The 22,654-nt window shown below is 35.6% G+C and overlaps 2 protein-coding genes across 2 annotated transcripts in view; one reads left to right on the forward strand and one right to left on the reverse strand.

The window, feature by feature from the left end:
• The window catches only part of LOC143378505 (neurotrimin), a 359,802-nt gene that overhangs the window by 307,584 nt on the left and 29,564 nt on the right, over positions 1 to 22,654 (reverse strand). The window lies entirely within an intron of this gene.
• LOC143378552 (abaecin) overlaps positions 16,940 to 22,654 on the forward strand; it is a 90,925-nt gene continuing 85,210 nt past the window's right edge. The window contains exon 1 of the mRNA XM_076830383.1: positions 16,940 to 16,943. The gene's annotated coding sequence lies outside the window, so the exon portion shown is untranslated. The remainder of the gene's footprint in view (positions 16,944 to 22,654) is intronic.

Raw genomic sequence — 22,654 nt, forward strand, 5'->3', positions numbered from 1 at the left:
CCGTCAACCTGAGGATACATTAATATACTAACGAAATCTTTTTTGTTTTTTGATTTTAGATAATCTGGTTACGAATGGCAGTGCTCACCGCGAAAGCAAATTTTTAAAAATGCTTCTTGGATGTCGCTTGTTATTTTATTATAAACGTAAATATTTTTCTACGAAAAAATTACCAAATGTTCTTTAAATGTTGCTCTTTTAAGCGCAAAAAGTTTTGTAAAAATATACGCTTCCGCTATTTAAAAAAAAATTCACAAATATTCGCCTCATTTCGACCGCCTGACTAGCCATAACCCATTAAGCACGCGGTTGGTTGTACGCTACCACGCTAATACGCAAGTATGTAACTATCTTTTATTGTAACAACTTGTACTGTTCAAGGCGGTAAATACAGCGATACAAGCAGGTCCTCTGCTTCGTGTTATCTTCAAAGTTTTTTAATGGTCGTCGATGATTTTTTAATTGGCCTCATGTATTTTTAACTTCATAGCAAAGAGGAGATATAATAAGAGGCGTCACTCCCGGCGGAACCTTTGAAGTCCTTACTTGACCTTGGCATTTAAATTGCTTGTCTATTCGAGCGGGATATTCAAATCGACTCAATGTACCTTGCCGCAATTTGCTGATTATTGCCGAAGTTTACCGTGGTTTACCGATCGATGACGAATGGGCATTTAAATTGGTTGTCTAGTGATTTCCCTGGTTTATGTCTGTCCTTGTCGAGTGACGCCTCTTATTATATTTCCTCTTTGTTCATAGCGTAGTAGCTGATGTCAAGGTGAGTTCAACGACATAGGATACTATGAGCTTGCAAATGTCCTTGGACTCAGAAAATTACGATCAAACTCTCGAAAATCAGACTGTAGCTTAAAGTTGGCGGCGTTGCCCGGGTTATGTATCGTTTTTCCGTAAAGGGGAGGGAATTTTTAAGAAGATTTCGTAGCGAGCACCTAGGGGCTAAAAGGAATCTAAGTACCTTTTGGAGGGGGCTGAATGAATGAGTCAGTGAGTGGTATGTCGATTTTATATGTATATATGTAGGTAGATAGATTATTAAAAAAAATAAAAACGTCAAAACCTTCCCCTTGTCAAGATAAACAAAGTGATGTAACACACATGTGGGTAGTTCATATTTACTGAGAAAACGCAGTTCAAAGTATGCAACATTCAAATTTATGTAATAGTATAGATTATGAATAAATGGAAGCCAATTCTACTATGCTGGGCGATCTGATCCACGGAGCATTCCTTCCGTTACTACTGCCCACAAACGGAACACACGTAGGGCAATACCGTTATCTATAATATTAATGCCTCGAGAAATTAGATTTGCCCTGCGCGACCTTAGCGGACCATATCCGTAGTACTACTTAATTACTGCATAATTACTTAGTTAATCGCTTCGATATTGCGATGAAGCGCTGCGTTCATGTTAACGCATGCAACATAGATTAAAACATCGAATTATGTTAAACTAATCAGCTCTGACGTTGCAATTCATTGAAAACATATGTTTGTTCCCTGACCATCATCACGATACGATGAAACAAACAATTTGTACGCTCAAATGAACTTTACTCAGGCATATTGTTAACCTCAAAGGATAAATATTGAATTCCTCAATTTAATGTATATGTGGTTACATCAAAATACATGTTTAGCAAATTATATTTTGTGGAAAATATAAAATGGCATTACTATACAGGTAATATATGGTGTTTACGATTTTTGAATCACACGCGTAGAGCATCGAAAAATATTGGACTTGTATTTTTTATAGCAGACCAAATTTATTTTTAAAGGGTGAAAATAGCTCTCAAATTTGGGGATGGAAAGTCTATTTCGCCAAATATGTTGAACTAATGGATAGGTATAGAAAAAAATTGTTAAATATATAATTTGCTTGTCTTTTTATAAGGAATCACATGACGGAAACAAATTTTCTGAAAAATCATAGGTGGCGGCAGTATAGCTCTAACGACCCCCGTTTTTTTTTTATAAATGTTTATGTATCTATAGAATCTTTTTTATTGAAAATTACACACGGCAATATACTAACCGAATTGATAAACATATCATTTTTCCAAATTCATTAAATCATTTAGGAATGAAAAATACAAGTATTAATTAAACGCAACCGCAGCGTCTCATAAAGTGATGAAACAGTGCCTTATAACGAATGAAAAGGCACATATGTTTGTGAGTAGGTATTAAAAATTGGGTTTTCGTCCATGTGCCATTTTTTGTTGAAAATGATTTCCCTAATTATTTATTACACGTGCTGTCAAATGTGTTCCTATGTTCGAAAGACAGAAATGCTGCATGTGAGCCATTTAATATAGGTATGTTTAAGGCAGGGGTGTCGAACTAGCGGCCCGCGAGCTCCTTCTCCTCTTCGCCTGCTCCGTAGAGCCGTAGGGGAACGACCCCCTCCACACCTACTTCACTCGTGCAACGTCTGAAGAAGAATAAGTGGGGGAACCGGCTGACCCGGGGCCCGACTCGTGCGGCTCTCGGAGTGGGGAAGTTCGACACTCCTGGTTTAAGGTCTTGAATTTTGTGTACTTCTAATGCATGTATATATTACGACTGCCATCTGGCATAGAGCACATATCTGCCGCGTTATAAACGAAATCGATTAAAAAATATTTAGCAAATATAATTTCGTCCGCCAATCTGGAGTATACCGCCTATCTGATTATTATATCACTTGCACCATAGCGGATTAAATAACAGGAACTTATATTTGGTAAATATTATATGACGCAAGTTATATTGCACTTCACTTTAATTACTTATAACAGTAGACTACCATCCCTACAAAAACACGATGAAATCAGTGGAGGATAACTTGTGTACTTCCTTGTTAGTTATTTTCCTCACTTTGCTTTCCAATCGCAGAAAAGACTCGTTAGCTATAAACTTTCTATTTGTTGCGTCATAAGAAACTTTTCCATTGAGACCTCCTCTATACTTTCGCAGAGAGTTCTTAAGTGTCGCCTGCAACATAAAATTGCGCCTAAACGAAATTGTGCTTACGTACTTGAACGGACAAATTTTAAGAGAAGGATCAATAAAACTATTTCTTTCGTTCTGCATAAGGCCGTATTCTAAATAAATTCAACCAATTCTCCGATTCGGATGTCTGTAATGTACTGACCCTTTCTTATCGTTTTTCTCCGACTCTCTCTGTAAATATGATTCACACTAATTACCCAAATGCTGCGTAAATGTAAATACTGCGTCATCCCTGCTGCATTACTATTCCAAAAGCCGCCAGTGTCAGTTACGGAGTTAAGTTAAAACAGTTGAATCTCCAATATTCTTACTTTAAATTGAATGAATATCTTTATAAGTATTATTCGTAAAAACGATTGTTTAAATTATCCTTGTGTCCATTACATGTCTGTGCGAACTGTACAGTAGTTGTACGATTGTCATTTCAATAAACTTGTCACTCGTATTTAACAAAACTTTTCCTCTCTGGCATTACATGTCAATTGCGCATGCTTTGAAACCTATGAGATGATGCAGGGTGCATCGTAACATGTGGGACCCACTTCTAGGATGGATTTAGTAAGTATGTACTATTACTGCGCGAAAGAAGACTCCTGGCGGGCGGTCACGGGAGATGCAGTCCGCCGCTGTGACGATTGACTTTTGTCACCGATTTGTGCACACTCGTAAATACGGGGCACACGTATTTTTGTTATTCGCGGAATCGGCCACATCTACTGTGCCCGGATGGAAAGAAGTCGGTCGAGAAACTCTAGGGTCCGAATAGTATGTCCCTATTGGCCGGTGCGACAACGTCGACGAATACAAAGCAAGCAAACGGGATATCGGCGGTGGGAGCCAATGCGAGCGAAGAACCCCTCTTGCCCCTGTGACATTTCAACCGACTTCTTTCCATCCGGGCACAGTACTTACTACAATGTAACAGACGGAGGTTCAGGCGGAGCTAGCGGCGGACTGCACCGCCCGCCAGGAGTCTTCTTTCCGCGCACTAATAGTACTAAGAAACGATAAAAGAAATTTGTTTCATTTTTAGACGGAATTTTTTATCTAGCACATTGGAAAGAAATGTTCATACTTTGACCCGTCAGTATTCCTCATTTGAACGTGAATTTTCGTAGTTGAGGCGGCAGGTTTCCTTGCCCGTGAAGGTTTCTTTTCAAGTGCCTATAGTCGAATTAACGAAAGAAGGCACCTGGGCGGCCCGTAGGCCTGCGCGCGTGGCTCGGGAGAGACCCAATGCCTGCTCCGTACTTCGTGCGACGTTGCCACGTTGTGCAGCAGATCGGACGTCTCTTTCTATCTTCAAGTGCAACTGTGTCTGTTTCACTCGCTCGATAAAACAGATTCCTGCATCTACAAGTCACTCCACGCCAAATCGATCACATTTTTAGAGACTTTGATCAGAATGCAATATGTATTTTGTGAATCACGTGAAATTATGGAAAGGTTTGAATCATTGCTTAACAGGTTTTGAACTTGGTTACAAAATACAGAGTTAATGAAATTCTTCATCGGTTAATAACAGCTCGTGCTGACTTTAATTTTCAAAATTCCATTCTCGAATGTAGAATGTTTCGTACGTGAAATGTGAAAAATAAAATTTTGGTTATAATTTTAAAAATTACAAAATTAATTTTCCAATATAAAAAAGAGTATTGGAATAGCCCGCACTTTCTAGATTAAAATGAAAAGAGAATGAATTCAATACGATAAAGAGTTTCCGAGATAAAAATTCACAAGTACAGCTCGGTTTCATGGAAATAGGCAAAAATTGAACAAATTCAAAACCAGCAAAGTGATGACTGAAATCCCTTCCTATATAATATTTCAGTTTGAACAAAATCCCTGACATCGAGTGCAAAAAGTGATCGATTTGCCGTGGAATGACGCTAAATAGAATAAGAATCCTATTCTGCATGGCGCGTGCCGCAACAGCCAATAAGATTAGACACTCTGTCAAATCTCTATGAGAAGGATGTTGGGTTCGCCCTCTGGAACAGGATAGCAATATGCACCCGACAAGGACAATGATTACTCTAGGCCCACAGCTAGTAGTCGAAAGTCATTGGCCAAGGCGTAAGGAGCCGGGTAGGGGAAGCACCAATCGCGAGCCTGGAGTAGCGGCAACGTCGCAAATTCTGGCCCCGGTTTCTAGGTGCCTTCTTTCGTTAATTCGACTATAATTGTGTTCAGGTAACGAGAACTAACTGGGCCCAATGGAACGGTCGGAAGTCCTTGACTTTGTTTTTCCTAGGTAATAAAAAAAAGCATACCTTTAATATATGTCTTAGATGGATTTGAATCCAAATTGCACCAATGATGTACCAACACTTATTAAGATCGTCTCAGCTGTACTCAGAACGTCTAAAGTATCTCAAATTTGAAAGTGAAGACAGTCTGGAGTTAATCAAAGACTTAAGTCAACCTCGAGTCGACCGTGAATCTCAGCCTTTAGATAGTACATGTCGAGCTGTTAACCTTTTAGTTGTAGTTGAGTTAACCTGCGAGTCAGTTCTGTGCTCTTGTAGTTTAGGGGAGAGTGGATAGGTTTGGATCAGATTCCCATTAATCTCTAATATTGCCCAAAATGAATGCGAACAAGGTATGCCTAACAAGGATGGAAATACACTAACTGACTCAACCATCCCACGACCCAAACTCACTCTCCCCTGTAGACAAAATAGTATTAGGTGCCGTTGCCTGCAACAGTTAGGTACCTCAAGCCTCCTAAACGATTCTAAATTTCCCGGGAAATTATATTGTCGCTGGGAAGCATAATTTTTTATACCTGCACACAGGAGTGCCCCTCCCGCATTTATGTTTCTTAGGTTTAACAACACATGACAAAAACGGTACTTAAACAAACATATTCCTTCGAGTTTATCAGAGTTTTATTATTGTTCAATGGTGAATCCATCCTAAATAAAAACGGGTCCCACACATTACGTTACTGTATATTGAACGCAGGGTACAAGCAAGGTGCAATTTAATTACTCTTTTGCATGATTGACCAAACTTTCCTCGTGTATCGTCGAATCCTAACGGATACTGAATGCGCATACATCCACATGCGTGCACACGATTCCCGCGGTTTTACTTTTATTTTCACAGTTGAACAAGCACTGGAATATTCTCTCCCTATCCGCCGACAAACCGACGGGGGAAAAAATAAATCAAACGAATAGGTACCGCCAGATGAAAAGTTTCCAAATAGCGAAAAGTGGACACTTTAATTCTTCCATTACAATGACTGTCAATCCCCCGAACGCGTTTTCGCGTTAGCGAAGCTCCCATAGCGGCGAATAAATATCCTTCGCGAAACTCTTTTGTGATACCCACACGTTTTTATCAACGGGTCATCACTGTCTGGAAATAAAAGTGTATAGCTGTACGGCTACGGATTAATAGACCACAGCGCGAGAGCTCTTCTGCAAGTTTTCCCTGCGACTCACCTTCGCTGAGCACTTACGAAAATACGTATAACTTATACGCGTACTTACGTACACTTTTACAGCCGACTCTGGTCGCTTCATTTTTTAATGGCCAATTCTTAACGAATGAACATTGTTAATTGATTGCACACAATGCTTCACTTTGTTAAGTACTATGTATTTTATCATAATACATAGTACCGATGGGAATGAATATTAAAATCATTTTAATTTTTAGAAAATAATTCTGTTTGCACGTGTTATTTACTTTAGCAAAATTAACTTCTTTTCAATGCTACGTGTGTATTTTGTGAAAGGATATAAACAGTTTGCAGTGACATAATAAGTTTAAGAGACATTTTTCGGACAAAATGCATAATACAGTAACAGAGAAGTTTTTTAGGAGAGCGATGTAATATTTACGACGTGTACATGTGTGAGGAACAAATATGTGGCTTGCGTTCAGATAAAAAGAGTAATAGATCCATGTTTATGCCAAGTCCTTTGCCCAGCTTTTCAGAGACCAAATGGTAGAATATTCTTTATTGCTCTTTAGAGTCCACTCTCTGATATTAACTTCTCTAAAGAGCTTGATAACAAAAGAAAAATGTCTATGTTTTACGCATGAAATAAACGTTGACTATGTACGCCAGGAAATATCGTACCATTTAAACGTACTGATTATTTACCTAACTCTAATCAGAGCGATGAGTACATACAATTTTGTTCCATCAGGAACGAGTGATCGTGATGTTCAAACATTCATGCGTTTGCACAATCTGCTCGTCAGTACATAATTTAACTTGTTACATTTATTGCATACTAGCTTTATGCTTCGGCTTCGCTTGGATTTTAAATACTGATTTTATAAAAAAAATTTCATTTATTTTCTTGGTGAAAATGGTCACATTCATCTGGATTAGCTAGGCATAATGAGCTGGGGCACATTTCGTGACCCCAGACAGAGAAGCATACAAACATTTGCTGCATTATATATTAAGATGATGAGATGTCACTTGCATTCCTAAAGAAGGCAATAAATAGTCGTTATAAATAAGCTAAATTTCGTAACTCTCGTTCATTTCTAGATACATACAGTAAATTGAAACGTACTTAAGGGGAGATTGCGGTCTAGAGCCCCCCAAAAATAGGTGATATTTAGGAATTAATTAAAGGGAAACTACTATACATAATTTAATGTGACTTTTTGTATTGTATTAAGAATGTCTTAAGCTACAGAAATATATTTTTTGTTTTATAATTAATCGTTACAGACGACAGTGGGGAGTCATTAAAGTCAAGGCGTCAAAAAATTGATCCAAATCGGTGGGACCTGTATCCCCAAAAGTTATTATCCGAGTCGACTGAAACTATTTTTATTTTGAAGAATATACTTCTGGCTAGGGGGAAACCAGAAAAAATACAAAAAATTGAAAATTTATATTTAAAAAAAAAATATAAGAAAAATATAGGGAAAAAGTAATTTCAAACTTCAAGTGTCATTATTTTCTAAACAATGTCATTTTTGTAATTTTTTTTAGTTTCGCCTCGTAGCCGGAAGTATATTCTTCAAAATAAAAAAAGTTTCAGTCGAATCGGATAATAACTTTTGGAGATACAGGTCCCACCGTTTTGAGAACACTGTTTCGAGAAAAACGCGTTTAAAGTTTTACGTGGGCGTCGAGTGGCCGGGTGTTACCCATGCATTTGCTGCTACTCAAATGCCTATAACTTCGGGAATTTTACGAGTTTCAACAAATCCTTTTAAACACGCATTCCTAAAAGGTTGAGCATTCGAAAAATGAAATAAAAAAAAAATCGACTTTTAGACCGGAACCTCCCCTTAATGGGGATAACTATATAAACCATACGTAGGGTCTATTATGTTTTAACAAGAAAACATTGCTTATAAAGTCTACAGTAACTGATATATGAAATTCTAATAAATCTTGTGTTACATATTCGTTCTTTTATTGCTCTCAGCAATTACTATTCATTAGTATTGCTAGTTAATACAACTACAATTCAAACAGTCGCTTCTCTTATTAGTTGTGAAAATTGAAATGTTAACAGAACCTCAAAGTAGAGGCCATAAACGTATGCACAATGGATTTGAAAAGATTTCATCTTAACTTGGCTTTCTTGGCCATTATGCAAATTACGTTTCTCAAAATTCTTGAAGATACTCAGCTACCGCTTCCCGTAAAGTCCTGGATTATCGTCGGTGAGATCTCTAAAATCGTAGAGCTTCAAATCTGATCCATCCTCTCTATACGTAACCGTATTCTACCTCGATCCATTTCCCTGATCTCCACTTATCTATCTCTAAGTCTTACTCGCACAAAGTCACTTCGCTTCTACCCTGAACCATTTTTCCAATCTCCACTTATCTACAGTTAACTCTTGCCTTAAAGTTTCCGCGGTATTGACCCAACAGAGGAAAACAAATGCAGGTTTCAAGATTTCATTTTAATCTGACTTTATCTTTACACTAAACAGTGACCTGCAAAATTCAGCGTGTAAGAAGGAAAGCATATGTTTCGAACACTTTGTTTATAATCACAAAACATTGTTTTGGAAATATCAGTGTTGCTTTTGTTACGAGTGACATTTGTTGACACTTTGAGTGGCGCAAGGTATAGCGAAATGCTTTTTCGAGTCAGTGAAAAATCAGGAAAATCTCATCAACCTATTCGTGATACTTTCATGAAGATCTAATATAAAGTACAGAAATTAAAATTGTCAGTAACAATTCAAGGGTCCGATGCAATAAGGGGACTAGCGCTCGAAATTGAAAAAAATTTATTGTCCAAACGCTAAAAAAAGACTGGAAAATTAAATTTTATTAAATTGTATTTTAAAAAATATAGTGTTGTAAAGCTCGTCACGACACATATTTTTTCTGTTTACAGTTTGTTTATCCAATCATTACTATTCGAGCTAAAAATTATAAACAAAAAATTGTTCATCGTCCAATGTCATTATTTCTTTAAACATAAATTGTGATAACTTGAGTAAATATTAACAGATCGTTATGAGACTTAAAACAGAACTTCAGAAAACTCTAGCGAAGCCGCAAAATGTATGCACAGAACCCTTATGTTGAAAAATGTAATAATATTTAATTAAAAAGTAATACTGTACAAAACTCATGTTTTTCAACGTTCGCCGTTAAAAAATAACGAGGCAATTTTGAGGTACATATAACTTGCTGCATCAAAGTTTTTCCTTAATATACAAGAAAGATTTTCACCAATTTTCACACTGATTAATAAATAATTGTAAAAGATATGACGATATATATAAATCTTGCGCGCCACCAACTGTCAGCAGCCATGTATAATGCACTACTTACAAGGGATGATCCCGAACCCGAAAATTCAAAAAATTCTGAAACTTTGTGAATATGTAGGGGATTTCCTTCTGATTACAGCGCAATTTTTATTTGCTGCCCAACTTCACTCGAAGGGGGTGAAATTAACCCCCGAAAATTCGGCTATTTTCCGATTTTGTATTATAACTTGCGAAATGTAAGAGATAGAAAAAAAGTTTCAAGACAAAAGTTACTTCTCTTAATTAGATCTATCATTTGGCAAAAAATTATTTTACAGTTCACGAGTTATTACGATAAAAAAAGGACCTAAATGTGACTGGGTAAAAACTACTTGTTGCAGAAAGTGGGTCCACGAAGACTGCGTAGAGATTGGAGACTGTTTAGTTTGTAAGAAATAGCTATTTTTTCAAATAAATTTTACGTTTCATTGACTTCAAATATTTATTATTAATTACTAATAGTTTGAACAGTTTAAAATATTGTTGATTCCCAAAAATTTGAGTGGTTTGTTCGCACTTCATAGCTTGTGGCATATTTACCCACCATTTGGGTAATATACCACTTTTGAGGACTTTTATATTTGTACGTCTCTTATTGAACTATACAATTTGCATATCTCTACTTATTAGTCAATACACAGAATTAGTTACACTTTCATATGGTTTTATCTTTTTCCCTGTATCTACTTATACCTGTGAATTATCGCGTTTCAAAGTTAACTGTGGCATGTTACCACGAGTTACCCTATACGAACAAAAAAATCCCTAACTTTGCCTTTTGTTAGTGGCTTCAGGGTGCGGTCCCCCCTTAATATAAGGTTCTATTCATAGGTAAATGTGCACAACATCTCAATCACGTCATACTTTAAATGCCCAGTATTACGCAGTCACCCTATCAGAAAACTAATTTTCTCTCTTGAGCACTTAGAGAACAGTTAAAGAACCAAGTTTCTTTCGAGAGAGATCAACTCCGAGCAAGTGAATACGTAAATTAATGGCAGCAGTACGCTACAAGAGTTAAGCACTCAATGTACTTACAAACCGAGTCCTGAGTGTCCGCCGACATTATTTACATTTAACTAAATTAGTGACTGACTACCTATAGAGGATAGGACATCTGGATTTACGTAAATATGATTATCCGTAAAGCTAATTGTAAGTTAAATTAAAGTTGCATGATTTCAAAGGGGACATGAGATGGATCAAATGAAATCACTCTAGGCGGAGGGGCTTCGGAGATTTTTATGCTTTTACATGAAACATATATTTATCGTGTAACAGGATTGTACGGAGTAAATTATTGCTCGCAACCAAGTGAATCAAATATCCAAATCGGTAGTAAACAGAAGCGGAACAAGTATCGTTATAGAAGCCTAGAAACACGTTGAAACAATAACAGCCGCAAATTAAACAATGCGCCGCCTCGCGCGCCTAAGTAACCTCAGCGTTCTGGATGGATCGGGGTAGCGCGTTAGCCACCCGCCTAAACTTAGGCGGCCTAAGTAGCCATGGTGTTCTAAATGGAAGGGATAACGCGTCGGAGGTCCAGCGCATTTGCTCGGGTTTTTGCCCCTCGCACGATACCGAGATCATAATGATGATTACAACACGCACTGCACGAGTATATACCCTATTAGCATTTCTGGTTGGCCCACAGTATCCCCAAGTTGGGAATTAGTTGGCCATCAAAATGCGAACAGTAAATGCTACTAGGGTATGGTGTATTTGAAGTTTAATAACAATAAAAACAACACCCCTGACTTTAGGGGTTGACAGAGGGAAAATGTTAGTTTTCAAATTTTTTTTCTTTCTATGTGTCTCTAACCCTACCACTGTGCCAAATTTCAGCATTCTAGGACAACTGAAAGTACCTTAGAATTTTTATGATCAGTGAGTCAGTGACGAAATTAGCGTTCTTTGGAGTCGTACAAGTTAAAAAGTGCAAGAGACAGAAGCATGTAATTGTGAAGTCAGTTTTAGCTTGTAAGCATATAACACAGAAAGTAAATTGAGCCATTTAATCTTTTCCAGTGCAAAGTTATGGGGGGGATCAAAAGTACACTGCGTTCGTTTCAGTAAAGGGTATGCGGCAGTTAGCTTGGCTCGAACTGGACGACACTGCCGTGGCCCCAGATGTTTGTGTTCCAAATATGAAGAGCGTGGATGCACACTCATATTCAAAAGATCTTGAAATCAATTTATAATAGCTGGTACATATTATTTACAAGAATTAGGAAAATTACTACTTATTCTAATACCTACCCTCGGTTTTAATTTTTCGATAAATATTTAATCAAAAACACACGAATACAAATTATTCACGTCATACGTTGCATCAACAATTCAAAGCATCATACTTTTAAGTCAAACTCAATTTGTTAAACATTGTCCTAAAAAATGCTTCAAAATATTGTTTCCACTCAGTTGTTCCTTTATCTTAGCAAGTTTGATTTAAACACAATTTGATTTCCATTTACAAATATACTACCATTCGTAATTTTCTGTGAAAAATTTAATTTCTATATGTAGTACTTTCATGTTTCCTTCACAACACACTGGATAGTTAAAAGGGCGTGGAATATTCGTAGTTCTTGTTTAAATCACTCGCGTCAATATCAGATCCGTTTAATAATTTCTATACACTTAACTTCAATGTTTAAAATATTGGTAGTAAATTATAACATCAAAATATTATTCATATTATGTTTTTCGATGACACAATATTTATAACCAATTTCTAGGATTGAGCTTAAGAATTAAAAACCGTAATAGTGGAAAATGAGATACTAAATCTTTACTAATATTAAAGCACTAAATAGAATAAAGTATAAAACACTCAGTATATGACATTTTAGCTGAGAAAGCGTATCAAAGTATGTATGTGTTTATTCTGCGTGTCTTGTAATCGCCTCTTCATTTTTTTTATGTCTATGTACCTATTGCAATTGTTCTGGATCTAAAGAAAAATGCGTTCGCTGAAAACAGTCAGCTGAAAACCACAACTGCCAGTCAGTTACCCGACACTGACAATGAGGCAAAGAGTACAATGAATGGCTCCAAGGTTCTGCCATCTTTTTCTCGTAATAGATATTTGAAAAGAAGTGACACTTATTGTTCTCGCCGCTGTCGTATGTCTTCCCATCGGGAACGAAGTATATAATACACATTAAATACAATTTTACCAATAATGGCAAGTAGAGAATATTTCTGATGGAATTGAACTAAATTGTCTCGAAATACATTTTAATTTCAAGCATTGCAAAGAAGGAAATAAACTACTACATGGAACCACTCTGCGATCAGATACTAGCTAATAATATAAAATTTAAACATATTGTGTAAATCTATTACCATTTTCTTAATGTGTAGTAGTCTATGTATCAGGTCATAGATCAGGCAAACTACAGTACAAAAGTAATTCATGCAGGGTGGTGGAAAATGTACTACCTCCTTCGAATTTTTTATTTTTGATGATCGACTTTCAAGCAGCAGTGGTCACCGCAGAAGCCAGTTTTTTTAAGAGAACCTTTGAGTGATGGACAATAACTTAGTTATTGATAAATATTTTTAAATAAAAAAATTACGATGCACGGTACTAGATGCAATCCTTAAAAGGAAAAAAGATTTTTTGAGAAATGTGTTATAGCTTTTGAGTAAAAAATTTCCAAGGACCACTCTTTTTTCGGCCTCCTGACTGAGCATGACCCCTTAACCCCTTGAAATTACGAGGTGTGTAATTTCAAGCTTCTGTTCGACAGTGTATATTCCACACACAAATTGAAACCTTTCAATACACCCATTTATTTTAGCCAATAAAATGAAGGATTCATTAAATAACGCCTGATAATAAAACACATACTTTATCATATGTGTTGAATGTAAGTCCCTTGGATCGCTATATGTACCTACATATTTGAAATTAATGAAGTACAGCTGCGTTGCATTTTGCATATGCCACTGGTTAATGGAAGCACTGTAGGTAACTAAGTAGTGTGAACTGATTTAATCACGAGCACTTGCAAAATGTCGATTATGTATTTAGAACCTTAGCCGGGGTGAACAATGTTCATTGTTCGCTGAACATGTGCCTTGTGTACTAAAGGATAAACATGTAACTAACAAATCTTTATTAGAAGCATAAATTGTATAGCTCTATTAGAGATATAGTTTAGTTCACAGGAAATGAAATACATCTGTACCAATCAAGGGCGTCCGCAGACTTCTTTCCAGAGGGGGGGGGGGGGGCGACTTTGAGGTGACGATAAAGACGAATATATTAATGAAAAAACAACCCTGCTGATGACATCGCCGAATCGGATCATGAAACACACGGTACGAATGGAGTAGCCCTCTTGCTTTTTTTAACCCATTCTATAGTGCCAATATAATTAAAAATTTGAAATCAAAATTTATAAATATTCACTTTTTTAGTATAAACTTAATAAAGATCGGTTTTTAAAATAAGCGATTTGAGATATTATTTCGAAAGGGACCGGTGACCGATCGAGATGACGTTTGGGGGGAGGGCTGGGGAGGGGGTATACATATATATAATTTATTTTGAAAGTATATATAAAAGTACTAACGCCATATCCCTTAGGAGACGGAGGTGGCATCTCCTTTTAATCGAAACGCCATATTTTTGCAGTTTTGGATGGTTTCCGTAAAAGCAAATAACGTTTACTTGAATTCCTTTTTTGCATTTGTTTTTTAGTAAGTAGATGAAACATCTTAAAACGTAAAGTAAAGTAAAACACAATTTACACAAACGTATTGTGAACTAAAAATCATTCTACTTGTTCCCTTCAATGGTCTCCAAAAATATGGTTTCCACAAAAAAGTGATTAATTTGCAGTGAGAATATTTCGACTTATTTTTTCACAAAGAAATAACTTTTCTCTCACGGTTGTACTGTCATTAAGGGACCACTTTATATGAAGCTCCATAGATTTCAATGTAAGTGGGGCAGAGAAGAAGGTGACGGAAAATTTAGACTTAAACCACAAAATCGATATGTTAGCTTTAATGCTTTAAGGTACAGCCGTCCCTATCACATTTAGAACCCTCTTAAAACCCCTCGGCACACATTTATAGGCTTTATAAAGGAAATTTTATCAAACACTCCTCCCAGTTTAATCTAGTGCAACTTTACCTGGAAACAACATTTTGAACAACGAATGGTTTCCATTTTTAGCAATTTTTTTAGTAAAGATGAACAAAATGTAGTGTGTCGGTATACCACCCTTCATAACTACACGGATACTTAAAGGTTCTCGGAAAAATGTAAAATATCTAACATACATACCAGGGTGGCTCTTATTTTCGACATTTGAATTTTCTTCGGGGCACCCTCAAGAATAGTTTCAAATAATTATTATCTTTTTCGCATATTTCGGTATATGCCCCCTCTTAAATGTTTAAAAAATAGTCCTCGAAAATAAAAATTCCATTTTTTTTTGTTTGCCTTAATAAATAAAAAGTGTTCTAGAAGCATTTAAACTTTCAAAATTTGAGGAATAAAAGTTTTTTTTTAGTTTTTCGGACTTTTTCCGAAAACTGTTGGTCGCACAAGAAAAAGTAATAGAACATAAAAGATGCTCCTTGTCCGGATCTACAACTTTTGTTTGATATATTTTCTTATTTAATTAATAACTTGGAGAATATTCTATAAAATCTACTTCGCGAGCTGTTAAATAATGATTTAAATGTTTGAGGGCCCAGGGGCACCCTTTCCCTTTATCCGATCGAGCTCAAATTTTACACGGATTTTTTAAAATTATTTGTAACTATTCTGGTGGGTGCCCCGAAGGGAATCATGAAAAAAATTTTTACCAAGAGTAAATAACAGCCACCCTGACACACACACATAGACACACACGCACACGTACACGCACGCACCGTGCGCGAACACACCATTTTTAAATAACTTTATGAAGGATTGTTAATTTTACATATTGGTAAGATTAAAGTGGATTGACTGAGGCGTGTCAGATACCCGACTGGCGAAGAAACAAAAGAGACCCGTAGAGGCGACAACGGGCGATCAGCGCGACAGTGGCGTGAGTTAAGTAGTACTCTTCTCTTGTGCCTTATATTTACCTTATTTTATTCGTTTCAATGTGTTAATAAATTTTTTTCATTATTTGCGATCCTGTGCATTAGCCATTAAAAAAAAAGAATCCTCCATTTATATCGCCAGTTTATTACAGTTGGTTAAATAGCGATGGTATTGAATGACAAAAATATTTATTAATAATGGCAATACAAAGGTTAGAACGCAAGTGAAACGCAAATGTCACTGAAAAGGAGTGATTTCTATGTAACACTAACTCACGCCAGCTCTTCATCTACGTTGTTGTGCACTTATAACATTACCTATGTGTAATTAGAATTTAGGTATTTCTGAATGTTTAGTTCAGTGTGACTCATTCAATTCAAACAAGTACGAGAGTAAGACGTAGACGTTAAACTGACTCGGATCAGGGTTTCACAGGACAAATGAACGGAAACTATCAATTTTAAAAAAAATTATCGATAGAAAAGCATGCTATAAAATTAGCAAAATTAGGCTTCTCGACCAAGCATTCTGTAGTTAGGACCAACGTTTTAAAATTCATGATGCATGACATGGTTACGAAACTTTTACACATGGGCAGTTTTTCTTCTGATAGTGATTTATGCAATCAAGACGGGCCATCGTTAACAACCCTTTAACGCTGAGTGCCTTTGTGACTAATACGCATTAAGAAGTAAGGCTTGTACATGTGTACCCTCATTTTCATTCTAAATGCAACTAGAAAGAACTTGATTGAAACCGGGGACACAACAGCTGTGACCTGTTTTTGTATTTCACTTCGAATTTACATTCTGCAGCCAATGAAGGAAGAAATCGAAAATTCTTTAACACAAAAACCTTGTTGCAAATAGAAATCAATGTACGCAGGTTGAAACTATTTTAAGTAGGGATGTTATAAATATTTTGTAGAGTTGCTTCCGGCGGGTACCTATATGTATATTATAATGAAATTATTAAAAATTAGGAGAGGAACTATATATTTATTTAGCAGATGTAAATACAGCAAAAATATAATATGTAGAAAAAATACTTTTAATATAAGGGGCAATCTAAGAAAAAATAATTATTATGCACTCTGCAAAGAAACAGGTATTAAAATAAAGCAAGGGAAAGTATGACATCTTCAAGAGTTATGAAATGAAAGATTATTAAAAAAGATATTAATTTCATTAAGAGTATCTACATTAAATTCACATGATACGAAAGATGAAGTAACTGAAAAGTTTGATATTTGCAAAGAAATATTTCACCAAAATTAAATTGCATACATCTACATGTGTAATTATACTAGAAATAAGAAAATTTTTGTTTTTTTTTATTTCAGGGAAGAACTGGGGCCACCATTACAATCGCAAATTTGCAACTCCGGCGCGCGAGTCTTAACGAACGTGTTCATATATCTCCATTTCTACCGAACACTTTGTAACGAAAAAATTAATTTTTATTGTTTGAACGTGAACTAAAATACCCTGAAAGTTTGGAAAAGATCCGCTTAACAGTTTCTTAGAAAAAAATTCCCAAGGATCACCTTATTCCTAGCATCCTAAACAGGGCTTCCCCCTTAAAGGGAATTAGTCAACTAACCTCGTTAGTCGACTAGCCCCAGTCTCCCCTACCTATTATACATATTACAGTCATCCATCTTCAACTATAAATATTGTTGCGAGCACCGGGTATAGGCCCGTGCATTGCCTGCTGGCGCTCGTAGCTGAAGACAGAAGAAGGTCAGCCCTCTCGAAGAGGACGCTCAGCTATGGACAAGAAGACGGTCTTCTAGCATAACGCCATCGCAGTCGGACGTGTAGGGCTTAGCCTGTATCATTGTGTATCTATAGCCTGTCTCCTATGTACCAAATATAGTTGTGTCGTGTGTGCGTCCGTCTAATTATTCTACTCCTTTGCGTCGGGGTGGCCTGCGATGAAAACAACCCGGCGCAACAATATTTTCGTTTTAATACAGTTTTGATTATTATTATCATTATTATTATTATTTATTGATGTCGTCGATAAATTCGCAGTTATTATAAAGTTATCAATAGTCGTTGGTAACGACTACTACAAAAGAAGAAGCAGCTTAAAACAGTCTGGTTTGCACAACTACGAGAGCTCTCAACAGACTATTGCGAGTTTAACAGCGTCGTCAGTTTGGATTTTCCAAGTATCATTGATAGCCGACCATAGTGTTTTCCTGTTTCATTTCGTTGTGCTTACCTTTTAGTTGATTTTTCCCCGAGTTGCTCGCGCCCGTTTTCGCCTACTTCTATTAGAACGTCCCTTGAACCCTCGATTCCTTCGAGTTTTCCTCTCCAAAACTTCTTTATACGTTTTCTTGCCGAAAAGTTCTTAACTGTGCCGATCTCAGTTCCTTCTGGTGTACTGTAACTTGCAGCGTTACGACGTTTCTCCGTCTTTTCTTCTCTCGGTGTCGATCTCTGCCACTCGTCTCCTTCAGTATTCTGACAGCGATTCAAGTGTTTCCTCAATCTTTCATGCGGAACTAATGTTGGTGGCCTCTCGACACATTGGCATTTATGTTTCATCCACTAAATCCGTACCTTTCACCTCTGTTCTATACCGAGTGGTTTTCCTTTATTTTATAATATAATTTATAACCACTACGTCAAATACAATACAGTAAATTGTTTCTGTTAATGAAAAATAGACATTTAAAGTATTGTACGATAGGTAGCTTAGTCCTTTAGAACATGATGAATATTTGTTTACAGAAGTAATCTAAAAAGTTAGATAGTAGAAATACTTTTACTCTACTATTACTCTAGTTATATAGTAGAATTACTTTCACTCTACTATTACTCTAGTTATATAGTAGAATTACTTTTACCCTACTATTACTCTAGTTATATAGTAGAATTACTTTTACCCTACTATTACTCTAGTTATATAGTAGAATTACTTTTACCCTACTATTGCTCTAGTTATATAGTAGAATTACTTTTACCCTACTATTGCTCTACTTATATAGTAGAATTACTTTTACCCTACTATTGCTCTAGTTATATAGTAGAATTACTTTTACCCTACTATTACTCTAGTTATATAGTAGAATTACTTTTACTCTACTATTACTCTAGTTATATAGTAGAATTACTTTTACTCTACTATTACTCTAGTTATATAGTATAATTACTTTTACTCTACTATTACTTTAGTTATATAGTAGAATTACTTTTACTCTACTATTACTCTAATTATATAGTAGAATTACTTTTACTCTACTATTACTCTAATTATATAGTAGAATTACTTTTATATCTGATTTTAGAAGTAATCATTGTAAAGTAACCTTTGTTTAACGAACATTTGTACATGTATAGGTATGTTGGTTTTTCGGTATTTGTGTGGGTAACCTTTGTTAGTAAAATCCATGTTGATATCTAATGGGGTCTCAGAAATATTATAAATTCCGAGAAAATACATTTTACCCCCTTTCACAACAATTTTTTTTTATTGAAATTTTAAGGTCACTTGCACCTTCTAAAGTTATTAGACAACAATGTTATATCTGTAGAGATGAAATCAAAAGGTTTGATATATCAAGCGTTGACTTTCAAATTTGATTTATGTGCATGAAACCAAAGGAGACTATACCAACTCGTGTTTTGCAATCGAAATGCCATATTGGAAAAAATGAGGAACCCTTTTGGTCAAACAATAATCGTGGAAGTCCTAATAACTGTGTATTTACTTCTTTTGTATTTATCCAAAATAAATGTTTAAGAATCGTTTTAAAAATAATGCTGTGTTATGAGTTACAAACATTTTTCAACGGATTGCTACACATAGCTTTTTACACTATTACAGATGATATCTACCTATCATAAATCACACAGAACTCCTCTTACAAGTATAAGTTTAAGCATTCCAAAATATTATATACGCACATGCTTATCGCTGCAGTTTAATAACAATGGCCACCTTTATCAATATTGACATTTATTTTTTTCAAACAGTACAAATTCTCGTATTACTACTGTGAAGCGTTACCAATAATAATTCCGTAGTGAAGACTATGCATTAAAACGTTAATAGAATTTTAATTTTAAATTTTTAGGATTTCGATCATTGTCAACCTGTGATTTACACGAGTTATGTAACATAAACTTAATTCCTTAAAGAAACACTTATGTTTGAAACACTTATAAACAGAACTTTACATAAAACAAGATATTTTTTAGCATTTATGCAATTTTTAAATAAACTAGAAATATATCGACATACAACAATTGCTGTTAGGAAAAATAATTATTGTGATTACAGTTTCTCACGTGAAGCAGTAAAGTCTAGATTTAAATGTAAGTACCCACGTATGTACGTGAAATCGATTCTTGCAGAAAATAAGCTTTCCTCAGTTTTGTTCGTCTCTGCAAGGAAACATATTTTTTTAATTATCGTAAAAAGTAGCAAACTAAAATATTCAATTTTTCTAGAATAGGTAGTTTAGCAACATAAAATACTAAATTAACCCAACTCGAATTAGGATTGTAACATTTGTATATCATACACATAAAGCACAGTATTTAAAAAAAAAATGTATTACACTTCTGTAATATTTCGTAAATATTATCTTCTGTCACTAGTCACTCAAAAATTCCTAATATCTATGTAACGTTAGGAGCATAAGAATGTTTGTCGCGCAACAATTTATTTAATATATATTTTTCATCATTTTAAGCGAATTTTTTCTTACTAGGTGCGATAAATTAAAATCCATTAAAATGGAAATCTTAGTAACTGAGATGGAAAAAGCTGACGGACTTAAAAGAAACAAATGGACACTGTGAAGCTTATTAGGAAAGAAATGAAATTTTCCGAGTTTAATACCCAGCCTCAACGTTTACACCGCATAATTCTGCCTAAGGAACTTTAAGTTCACATGCACCTACAGCCAGCGCACATTTCTTCTCGCTAAAGAAAGTTTTTTTAGCGTTAGATTCAAGAAACCAGGCTGCTGTGTTTTTCTCTTTTCAACACTGTTAAAATTGAATTTTTCCCTTGCTAAAGTAATTGCAGTTTTTATAGTAAATTACAGCTAGATTCTGCGAGTAATAGAATTTACGAATACTAATTGCAATTAGTTAAAACGCTAGAAACGCATAGCACTGTAATTAAGTATTGTTTGTTGCCCTATTGTAATGATAAATTAATCATTCCCATTTAGTATGCTGAACCTGATGCAACAATCTTTGCAAATATTCATTTCAACAGAAAAACATGGCGTAATACGAGAAACGTAATACGAGAAATTAACGAATAAACAATCCTATGATATTTACTTCCGACTTTTGAAATTTCTGGATATTGATTTTGTTCTCGTTTCGTAAACATATAATTTGATATTTTTCGACAAACACTTTATAGCAACGAGAATTATTCAGAGTAAATACCATGGACAGTATGAGCAGCAGGAGAATAGAAATAATTTTTTTTTAAAATTAAGTTTCGCGGAGTAGCCTCTTCGAATCTTTTATCGACGAAATTCCGATGTGTGCTTTCTTACTTCGTTCAAATACCTACACGTATAGAATTCCAAAGATTTGTATCACTGATCGGTCAACACTTAATCGTATATGCACACGAGCACATAAGAATAAAATTTTCAAATGATTCACGTTTCAGGTATACTTGGAATCGAAACTGGCTGTCTGAAGCTTTTGTGTAAGCTGCGTCCTTTTGAAAGAGCGTTCCAGTGTTCCACCAGCGTTACAGTTACCTTCTGGCTTCTGGGATTTCAGGACGCATTTATACCGGTACGCTTCTTGAAGGTAAATCTACATTTATAATAGAAAAGCGAAAAGAACATTTCGCTGTAACCACTACTACTTCAGCTCCGTTTTTTACGATTATGTACTCTGTTATCAGAGGGAGACGATACGCTACGACAATGCACGGTAAAGTCACTAGCGCATTTAAATGGGATTTCTAGATTGTTTATGGACACTAGGTGGACAACATTCGACACAGAGAAAGGATGTATTGGTTAACTGGTCGTATAAGTGATACGGTTCACGACTACACTTTCTCGAACTATGCAGTTACACTGTCTTTAACGTGATGAGCAAATACTGAGATTATACTGTACAAGGCCCAACATTCTAATGAAGCCGAATTTATTAACAATAAATTCATTCAATGTTTAGTCTCATGAAAGGTAGTAATAACTTAGTGAAGGTAGTAATAATGTTGGGGAAACATAGGTACATACCATCATAATACGCAGCTTACACACGAAACAAATTGAATATGAACAAATAATAATAATAAAAATATAATGATAGTTATTATAAAACTATAAGTTTCATTCTATTAATTAAAACCAGGATATCAATAACTATTACATCATAATAGATATCAATGTTATATAACAAGGAAAGTAAAAATCTCAATTTTCCTATCTCAGTTTTCATAAACAACGAATTTAATCCTACAAGGAATACCCATTCTACTTACTCTTTTTGTCAGTCGGTACGTCGCGTATGCGTAATGGTAATATTTTTTAAAGAAAATGCTCTATCGCGGCCATTTTTGATACGGAAATGATCAACGCGAGGAAGAAATTACGCGTTACGACCAGCGCAAACGTAAATTTCGCCGCTAACGATATAAAACTTTGCTTCCCATCGCGAGTCGTAACTCCCAGCTCATACAAAATATATTACATTCACATGCCTGACGATTATGGGCCAAAAACTGATCGAATCGCTGCGAGGGTATAGTGTACATTTCAAGTAGCTTCGCAATGCTTTCGCCAGACGGCACGTGGACAGATCCATAGACA

This window comes from Andrena cerasifolii, chromosome 2, assembly GCF_050908995.1.
Source record: "Andrena cerasifolii isolate SP2316 chromosome 2, iyAndCera1_principal, whole genome shotgun sequence".
Classification (NCBI taxonomy): Eukaryota; Metazoa; Arthropoda; class Insecta; order Hymenoptera; family Andrenidae; genus Andrena; species Andrena cerasifolii.